At 41.9% G+C, this 10482-nt stretch overlaps 1 protein-coding gene and 1 pseudogene across 2 annotated transcripts in view; one reads left to right on the forward strand and one right to left on the reverse strand.

Annotated features, from left to right (window-relative positions):
• Positions 1-10482, forward strand: part of LOC118017723 (olfactory receptor 1L8-like) — a 224418-nt gene that overhangs the window by 35623 nt on the left and 178313 nt on the right. The gene's annotated exons all lie outside the window — the stretch shown is intronic.
• LOC118017720 overlaps positions 10133-10482 on the reverse strand; it is a 1499-nt pseudogene continuing 1149 nt past the window's right edge.

Raw genomic sequence — 10482 nt, forward strand, 5'->3', positions numbered from 1 at the left:
GTCTGATTGCTGTTGCTAGGACTTCTAGTACTATGTTGAACAATAGTGGAGAGAGTGGGCATCCTTGACATGTTCCTGATCTTAAGGGAAAGGCTCTCAGCTTTTCCCCATTGAGGATGATATTCGCTGTGGGTTTTTCATAGATGCATTTTATGAACTTGAGGAATGTTCCCTCTATCCCTATACTCTGAAGAGTTTTAATCAGGAAAGGATGTTGTATTTTGTCAAATGCTTTTTCTGCATCAATTGAGAGGACCATACGGTTCTTCTCCCTCCTCTTATTAATGTGTTCTATCACATTGATTGATTTGCGAATGTTGAACCACCCTTGCATCCCGGGGATAAATCCCACTTGGTCGTGGTGGATGATCCTTTTAATGTATTGTTGGATCCTATTAGCTAGGATTTTGTTGAGGATTTTGGAATTTGGTCTGAAATTCTCCTTTTTGATGGGGTCTTTGCCTGGTTTGGGGATTAAGGTAATGCTGGCCTCATAGAATGAGTTTGGAAGCTTTCCTTCTGTTTCTATTTTTTGAAACAGCTTCAGTAGAATAGGTATTATTTCTCTTTGAATGTTTGGTAGAATTCCCCAGGGAATCCATCAGGCCCTGGACTCTTGTTTTTTGGGAGGTTTTTGATCACTGCTTCAATCTCGTTACTGGTTATTGGCCTATTCAGGTTGTCAGTTTCTTCCTGTTTCAGTCTTGGCAGCTTATAGGTTTCCATTTCATCCAGATTGCTCAGTTTATTGGCGTATAGTTGTTGATAATAATTTCTAGTAATTGTTTCTATTTCCTTGGTGCTAGTCGTGATCTCTCCCCTTTCATTCATAATTTTATTTTATTTTATTTTTTTTAAAGATTTTATTTATTTATTTGACAGAGAGAGACACAGTGAGAGAGGGAACACAAGCAGGAAGAGTGGCAGAGGGAGAAGCAGGCTTCCTGCAGAGCAGGGAGCCCGATGCAGGGCTCGATCCCAGGATCCTGGGATCATGACCTGAGCCGAAGGCAGACGCTTAACGACTGAGCCACCCAGGCGCCCCTCATTCATAATTTTATTAATTTAGGTCCTTTCTCTTTTCTTTTGGATATGTCTGGCCAGTGGTTTATCGATCTTATTAATTCTTGCAAAGAACCAACTTCTAGTTTTGTTGATCTGATCTATTGTGTTTCTGGTTTCTAATTCATTGATTTCTGCTCTAATTTTAATTATTTCTCTTCTAATGCATGGCTTAGGCATCATTTGTTGCTTTTTCTCTAGTTTTTTAAGGTGTAGAGTTAGTTGGTGAATTCGGGTGAGGCTTGGATGACTTGGATGGCTATGTATTTCCCCCTTAGGACCGCCTTTGCAGTATCCCATAGGTTTTGGACTGGTGTCTTCGTTCTCATTGATTTCCATGAATTGTTTAAGTTCTTCTTTGATTTCTTGGTTGACCCAAACATTCTTGAGCAGAGTGGTCTTTAGCTTCCAAGTGTTTGAATTTCTGCCAAATTTTTTCTTGTGATTGAGTTCCAGTTTTACAGCATTGTAGTCTGAGAATATGCAGGGAATAATCTCAATCTTTTGGTATCGGTTGAGACCTGATTTGTGACCCAGTATGTGGTCTATTCTGGAGAAAGTTCCATGTGTGCTCAAGAAGAATGAGTATTCTGTTGTTTTAGGGTGGAATGTTCTATAAATATCTATGAGGTCCATCTGGTCCAATGTATCATTCAAAGCTCTTGTTTCCTTGTTTCCTTGATTTTCTGCTTAGATGATCTGTCCATTGCTGAGAGTGGAGTATTGAGGTCTCCTACAATTAACGTATTGTTATCAATATGACTTTTTATTTTGGTTAACAGTTGGCTTATGTAGATGGCTGCTCCCATGTTGGGGGCATAGATATTTACAATTGTTAGATCTTCTTGTTGGATAGACCCTTTAAGAATGATATAGTGTCCTTCTGTGTCTCTTATTACAGACTTTAGTTTGGTTTTTTTTTTTAAGATTTTATTTATTTATTTGAGAGGGAGAGAATGAGAGACAGAGAGCACGAGAGGGAAGAGGACAGAGGGAGAAGCAGACCCCCTGCTGAGCAGGGAGCCCGATGTGGGACTCGATCCCGGGACTCCAGGATCATGACCTGAGCCGAAGGCAGTCGCTTAACCAACTGAGCCACCCAGGCGCCCTACAGACTTTAGTTTAAAATCTAATTTGTCTGATATAAGAATTGCTACCCAGCTTTCTTTTGAGGTCCGCTGGCATGGAAGATGGATCTCCATCCCTTCACTTTCAGTCTGGATGTATCTTTAGGTTCAAAATGAGTCTCTTGTAGACAGCATATGGATGGGTCCTGTCTTTTTATCCAGTCTGCAACCCTGTGCCGTTTTATGGGAGCATTTAGGCCATTCACATTGAGAGTGATTATTGAAAGATACGAATTTATTGTCATCATGTTGCCTGTGAAGACATTGTTTTTATAGATTGTCCCTGTAAATTTCTGTTGTAGATCACTCTTGGGGTCTTTCTCCTTTTATAGAACCCCCTTAATATTTCTTGCAGGGCCGGCTTAGTGGTCACATATTCTTTCAGTTTCTGCCGGTCGTGGAAGCTCTGCATCTCTCTATCTGTTCTAAATGAAAGCCTTGCCGGATAAAGTATTCTTGGCTGCATGTTCTTCTAATTTAGTACCCTGAATAGGTCTTGCCAGGCCTTTCTGGCTTGCCAGGTCTCTGTGGATAGGTCTGATGTTATTCTGATGTTCCTCCCTCTGTACATAAGGAATCTTTTCCCCCTAACTGCCCTTAAGATGGTTTCCTTGGTTCTAAGATTTGCAAGTTTTACTATTACATGCCGGGGTGTTGGCGTGTTTTCCTTGATCTTAGGAGGGGTCCTCTCTGCCTCTAGGACTCGAATGTTTGTTTCATTCCCCAGATTAGGGAAGTTCTCAACTACGATTTGCTCAAATACAACTTCTAGTCCTCTCTCTCTCTCCACTCCCTCCGGGATTCCCATTATTCTGACATTGGAACACTTCATGGTGTCACTTATTTCTCTGATTCTATTTTCATGGATTCTGAGTTGTTTTTCCCTGGCCTCCTCTTTTCCCTTTTTATCTATTATATTGTCTTCCAGGTCGCTTATTCGCTCTTCTGCCTCAGTTGCCCTAGCTGTTAGATTATCTAGATTGCATTGGATCTCATTGATAGCATTTTTAAGTTCTGCCAATTCACCTTTCATTTCTGCCCTTAGAGACTCTATGTTGCCATTAATTGATTTCTCCATTCTAGCCATTGTCTTCCCAATTGCTAGCCTGAATTCCATCTCCGACATCTTGGTTATATCTGCATCCATTAGTAAATCTGCAGCATAAGTCATAATCTCTGAGTCTTTTCTATTTTGGGGGCTCCTCCTCCTAGTCATTCTGTTGATGGGTGGTTGAGGGAATGTATAGAGTCCAAATGATTGACCAGAACCCAAGCAAGATGCACCTGTTTTCTTGGGACCTGAGGGTTGCTGGCTTCTTGTTTTCCCAGCCTGTCTTCTGCGGGAGGGGCCTGCCGCGCTGTTACTCTGGCAACCCTGTTTGGGCGGAGTTGCCCTGCCCCCTGTGGCGGGGGATGGGCTCATTGGGAATCAGTTTTGGGGGCTTTTGTTCTCTGGCGGCTTTCCCTGGCAGGTTTCTGCGTCTCTTACAGGAGTCAGAGCAGAAGAGACCGTTTCCAACCCTCTGCCTCAGAGCAGAGAGATCGCAGTCTGTTCTTCAGTGAGCTCTCCAGGCCACACCGTCTCCGTTTCTGTCTGTGCTGCTATAAACTGCAGCGGCCTGGGTTGTGCGCCCCTCCGCAGCGCCCCCAGTCCTGCCTCCAGGTCGGGGTGCATCTCTGTCTTTTGTGCTTCTAAAACTGCCAGCCGCCCCCAGTTCGCAGGTGCGACCCCACTGCTCTGGGTTTCCGCCCCAGGGGCTGCCCTAAAGTCCTTTCCCCGCCGCTACCGGTCTGCGAGTCTGTGCCCGTCCCCAGTGCGGAAGGCTGTCGCTCACCGGTAGTGTAGGGTCCCCACAACCAAGCACCCTCCCGCTGCCGTTTATCCTCCGATATCTGCCCACAGAATCACGGCTCCCCGCTTCGTACCTCAAAACCAACCACCTGAGATGTTCTGTTTGTAGAGATCCAGATCTTCTTACATCTCAGGCTGGTTTTGTGGGTACTCAGAGTGGTCTGGTAGATATCCAGCTCAATTCCGGAGACCAGTTGAAATAGGGTCCCCTACTCCTCCACCATCTTTCCCCCCGAATCTCTCAGTTTCATTAGAGGGATATGAGTTTTATTGATATTTTCAAAGAATAATCTTTTAGCTTTTTTGAACTCTTTATTATATTTTCTTTCTATTTCAGTATTTTTTGCTCTTTCTTTTACTCTTCTTGCATTGATTTTGCTGTTGTTTTTCTAACTTTTCATAACGGGTGCTTAGCTAATATTTTGCAGCTTTTTCTGCTTCTTAACATCTGTGTGTGTGCTGTGAATTTTCCCTAAATATTTCATTTGCTTCCCATGTGCTCCCAAAAGCGACATAGTGGTTTTTGTTCACACTAAATATTTTTTAATATCCACCACTTTTTATACTTTGCTACTGGATTATTTCTAAATGTGCTCCTCAATTCCTAATTATATGGGGAGTTTTCAAGTTATCTTTTCGATACTGGTGTTTAGTTGAGTTGCATTTGTGGTCTGTACGATTTCAGTCCTTGAAAATTTGTTGAGATTTGCTTTATGGTTCAGTATATGGTCGAGTTTTTAAGATATTCCTTGTATGCTTGAAAAGAATGTGTTCTCCACAAGTATTGGATGTAGCGTTTTACATAATGTGCATTAGATTAATATTGTTAATTGTGTTTTCCAGATCTTTCATATATCTACTGGTTTCTTTTTGCCTACTTGTTCTATCAGTTACTGGGAGAAGTATATTAAAATCTTCTACTAAGTGGGTTTTATCTAGTTCTCTTTGTTGTTCTATCAATTTAAAATGCCTATTTACAGCAATTGTTTTACTAAAAAAATTTAGAACAGTTATATCTTTCTGGCGAATGAAAGATCTCATGCTTATAACATGAACCTTTGTATCTGTAATAATGCTTTGTCTTAAAGTCTAGTTGTTCAATAATGATATAGCTACATATATTTTTATAGTCTATGTTTTTTCAACTTTGTATTTTCTTTTTATTGTTATTATTATTATTTCAATTTAAAGTAAACTCTATGCCACACATGGGGCTTGAGTTCATAGGGCTTGAACTCACCATGCCAAGATCAAGAGTTGCATGCTCTATCAGCTGAGCCAGCCAGGCACCCCTCAACTTTCTATTTTCAATCTTTATGCATTTTTAACTTTTCAAGTACATATTTCACTGAAGGATTATTGATGTATACAGAAAAGTATACAACATTTTAAATGTATGCATTGATTAATTTTTCCAAAACACACACACTGACTGAGCCAGTACTTAGGTCATGTAAGAGAACCTGAAGAGTAGTCCAGAAACCTCTTTGGGTGTCCTTTATTTTTTATTTTTTTATTTTTTTTAAAAGGTTTTATTTATTTATTTGAGAGAGAGAGAATGAGAGACAGCACGAGAGGGAAGAGGGCAGAGGGGGAAGCAGACCCCCCGCTGAGCAGGGAGCCCGATGCGGGACTCGATCCCAGGACTCCAGGATCATGACCTGAGCCGAAGGCAGTCGTTTAACCAACTGAGCCACCCAGGTGCCCTGGGTGTCCTTTAAATTACCAGTTCTCTCGTTCCTCCAAAAACAACCCAACTTTTAACTACATTGATTAGTTTTACCTGTTTTTGAACTTTACACATATGGAAACTTCCAGTACGTACTTTTTAATCTAAGATTCATTTTACCCAATAATATGAGATGCATCCATATATTTACATTTAACAGTAGTTGTTTTGGGCTGCCTCTGTGGCTCAGTTAGTTATGTGACCAACTCTTGATTTCGGCTTAGGTCATGATCTCAGGGTTAAGAGATCGAGCCTCACATGTCAGGCTGTGTGTTGGGCGTAGAGCCTGCTTAAGACTCTCTCCCTCTCTCTCTCTGCCCCTTCCCCCCTCTAAAAAAACCAAAACTGTAGTTGATTGATTTTCATTGCCATGTAGGATTGCACTATGAATGTCCTGGAATTTATTTGTCGATGTTACTGTTGATGGATCTTTGAGTTGTTTCCAGCTTCTTGGTATGACAGATAGCACTGCTAAGGACATTTTTATACCTGCCTTTTGGATTCCTCTTGGATATATTGATTGAATGAGTCCGGCTCATAGGATAAGGCATATGTCAGCTTTAGTAGATACTGTGAAATAATTCTACTCTTGTACAAATTTACACTTTCACTAGCAATGTCTGAAAGATACTACTGCTTCATATCCTGCCATTACTTGTCATTTTGTCTGTCTTTTCAATAGTAATCATTCTGGTAGGTGTTTGCTGGTATTGAGTTGTGGCTTTAATGGGCATTTCCCTGATGATTGATCATATTGAGAGCTTTTTTATGTTTATTGACCCTTCATCTATACATCTTTTTGATGGCACATCTAGTCTAGCCTCTTGTCCATCTCATTATGAGCCGCCTTTTTGTATATCTAGTTTTGGGGAGTTGGGAGGCAGCACACGATAGCAAAAGGGTGAGCTTTGAGTTAGAAAGACCTACTTGCGGGCGCCTGGGTGGCTCAGTTGTTTAAGCGACTGCTTTCGGCTCAGGTCACGATCCTGGAGTCCCAGGATCAAGTCCTGCATCGGGCTCCCTGCTCAGCGGGGAGTCTGCTTCTCCCTCTGACTTTCCCCCTCTCATGCTTTCTCTCTATCACTATCTCTCTCAATAAGTAAATAAAAATCTTTAAAAAAAAAAAAAGAAAAAAAAGAAAGACCTACTTGCAACACTCTGTGTTCAGCTAAAGTCTCTCATGCTTGGAGTTGTCTGTGAAGTTGGCACCGAGCCTTGGTTGGCTGTGTAGGCACCATCCAAGGAGTCATTGCAGTGTTCTGGTGGTCCCAGTTGAAATTAGAGGACTACTCAAGGCGGGGCTCTGAATATATTCCGTGTTGGATTCTGCATTTCCTTCCTTGCTTTTATAGTTGCTGTCTTTGGTGACCAGGAACAAAATATTCACCGCCGACCTAGCTTTGCCACAGTATCTGAGATATCCGTTTGTTTCAAACTCTATCATTCTATTCAGGAAGGACTGAGCATTGGTTAATCTACTAAAGAGAATATCAGAATGTTCCTGCCTGCCTAGTTAAACTTCTTTTGAATGTCTCGACAGCTTTAACACACGTTAATAAGAAGATGCAAATTACCGGACTGATCCCTCCCTCCTGATCCCTGTGGCCGCAGGACCAGATACATGTTGTAGAGGAGGGATCTTAGTTGGGCTGGAGAAAGAGAAGGCACCACGGAGAGGAAAAACCAGGCAGAGGAATGTACCAGGTATATGTGACAGAACCAAGCTGAGAGACACTTAGCATTTCTATGTGTTAATAAGTGCACGGAACAAAAAACAAAACAAAAAAAGGAGAGAAAACAAAACTCTTGCAGGAAGCGAAGGGAACGTGTTCAGAAGGAAGACTTGAACCATTTGATTTCCTTCTAAAATAATTTGTAAAAAATCATGCACCACGAGAAAATGAGAAGTTTGCCTATTCATATGAACTCTGCACAGAGAAGATTTTTCTATTCTGTGACCAGCAGAAGAGCCACAAAGGGAAAACTGTCTGACATAATATACAGATTCAAAACTTCACTGCATAAAAAAGATCATGAACTTCTAAAAGATGAAGAATTAACTGGGAATATCAGAACATCAGAGTAGACAAAGATACACAATTTTTAATGTACAAGAAGATGCTCTATGGATACTGTTTGATTCTCATAAGGGGCACTTGTTGCTGCCTGTCCCCTGCTCCAGCTGTCACAAGTACCATCGTCCCTTGAGCAGCACATTTTCTCCCAGGGAAACACAGCTACCTGTGCTCCCTTCTTCTCGGGCTGCCAGGACTCTCATGGAGGAAGACCAGATCCTGTTCTGCTCCGCCCGGCTTTCTCCTCAATTTCTCTCCCACTTACACCACGTCTATTTTTTATGATGCTTTACTTTCCTGCCAAAATAAGATTCCCGTCCTCAGAGTTTTTCTCAGGAAAAGAGCAATCATGTTGCACAGTGTCCCCTCAATATTACTACACAAAAAGAAAGATATATAGAAGTCAAAGGGAGACAACTCCTGTTACAGATTAAGTAAAAAGAATATATAATTGTGTGTACAGCATTTCCTCATGAAAGCAGAAGCAAGAGCATTTTGCAAAAGACAGAAAGTAACGATGTACAATATTAACATTGATTGTCTTTATTTTTTTAAAAGATTTATATATTCATTTGAGAGAGAGAGTGCGGGGTGGGGGGAGGGCAAAGGGAGAGAATCTTCAAGTAGACTCCCTGCTGAGTGCGGGACCTAATCCTACGACCCAGAGATCATGACCTGAGCCAAAGCCAAGAGTCAGTCGCTCAACTGACTGAGCCCCAACATTGTCTTTAAATGGAGGGATGGTGGGTGATGTCATCCTTTTTCCTACTTCTTTATGTTTTATTTTCTTATTATAATGATTACTGCAAAAAATATTATTTTGCTTGGAGGCAAACAAAATAAACTCAAGATTAAAACCCGAAGAATCAAGGACTTGTCCCATTAACTAATAACCACTCACTGGCAGAGTCTTAGATCCAATCCCTGTTGTGTGATTTCGGGCCAGTCCTGTGATCTGTATGTGCATAGCTTCTTCCAGAAATATTCTTGTTCTCGTAGTTCCAGCAAATAGTATGTCTTCTTGGTTCAGCATTCTCTGTGGGTACGTTAGTCCCTATCAGTGAATTGCTGCAAAGCTGGGCTTGGAAATGGTCCCTGAAACTCGGAGCATTTGACCCTTCCAACTCTTGTGAGCATTTTTTATAGTTGAGTGGGTGCGTGTTTGTCATAGAGCTACTAACTGGGCTTCCTCCTAGAACCTGAATTCTATCTGATGTCATTCTTTTGTTGATTCCCACTCTCTGGTTTGAATCGGCTTGCACACCTATACCTACTAATTAAGTCACAACCAAGATGGCCTTTACCTTTTCTTCAGGTTGATGAAATTTTTGACAAGCTTCTTCCTGACTTTAGGCTTTTGACCTCATTTTCTTAGAATATTCACTTTAGAAAACTTTTAATTATAAATTCTTTCTCTGCTTCTTTGAGATGTAAATCTTTTTTTTTTTTTAAAGATTTTATTTATTTGACAGGGAGAGAGAGAGAGAGAGAGGGAACACAAGCAGGGGGAGCGGGAGAGGGAGAAGCTTCCGCTGAGCAGGAAGCCCGATGCGGGGCTCGATCCCAGGACCCTGGGACCATGACCTGAGCCGAAGGCAGACCCTTAATGACTGAGCCACCCAGGCGCCCCTGAGATATAAATCTTTTAAAAAGCCTCTTGCCGGTTTCACAACGCAGGAACGTCCCAACTCAACAGATGGGAGTATTGCCTATGAAATGCAATGAACAAGGAAGGAAGCCCCCATCTCCCTTTTTTTGTGTGACTGTGGAAGTCTCACTCCTATGGACAATGCTTGTTTCAAGTTACAAAACTACCTCCTATCATAGAGAGGTGAGAAGTTTATTTTTTCCTTTGGGTAAATACAATTAAGGAACACAGACGGCCTGTTTTTTTTTCACTCACCACCCACCCCAGCACTTAAGAATCCTCTTACCGGGGGCACCTAAATGGCTCAGTTGTTTAAGTGTCTGACTCTTGGTTTTAGCTCACGTCATGATCTCAGGGTTCTGAGATCTAGCCCTGTGCTTTGGCTCCACGCTCAGTGGGGAGTCTGCTTGAGATTCTCTGTCCCTCTGCCCTTCCTTCACTTGTTTGCACATGCTCTCTCTCAAATAAACAAATAAATAATAATAATAATAATAATAATAATAAAAGAGTCCTCTTAGCATTTATCTTAGCAGGCTTGAGCTCAGATTGAGCTCTGCTCACTCCTCCCATTTCAAGAGTCTTGAATAAAGTCTTCTTTGCCTGTTTAACTTTGGTGCCATTTTTGCTGTGAAATCCTGTAGGGATTTTTGGCCACTCCTTCTTTCCACGCTGCAGTGCTGTCCTTGGCCAGTCAGTTTTATTCCAGGCCTGCCAGGTCAGGCAACCTTTATTTCTTAAACCTGCTTGTGATGCTAAGCATTAGCTTGAGCTTTTCAAAATTGTAATAGGGAATTCCAATGAGGAAGGTATTTCAAAAAGCCTCATCTTCTACTCTGGGGAAGGACTCTTCATGGGGGGGAACATCTTCCCCAGCCTGAGAGCCTCCACAGAGCCCCTTTCATGTCCCTGTTCCTCAGGCTGTAGACGAAGGGGTTCAGCATGGGGGTGACCATCGTATATACCACAGATGCCGCCATTCCAGTGTCTGC

Source organism: Mirounga leonina, unplaced genomic scaffold (assembly GCF_011800145.1).
Source record: "Mirounga leonina isolate KUSES-001 unplaced genomic scaffold, KU_Mleo_1.0 Mir_170, whole genome shotgun sequence".
Classification (NCBI taxonomy): Eukaryota; Metazoa; Chordata; class Mammalia; order Carnivora; family Phocidae; genus Mirounga; species Mirounga leonina.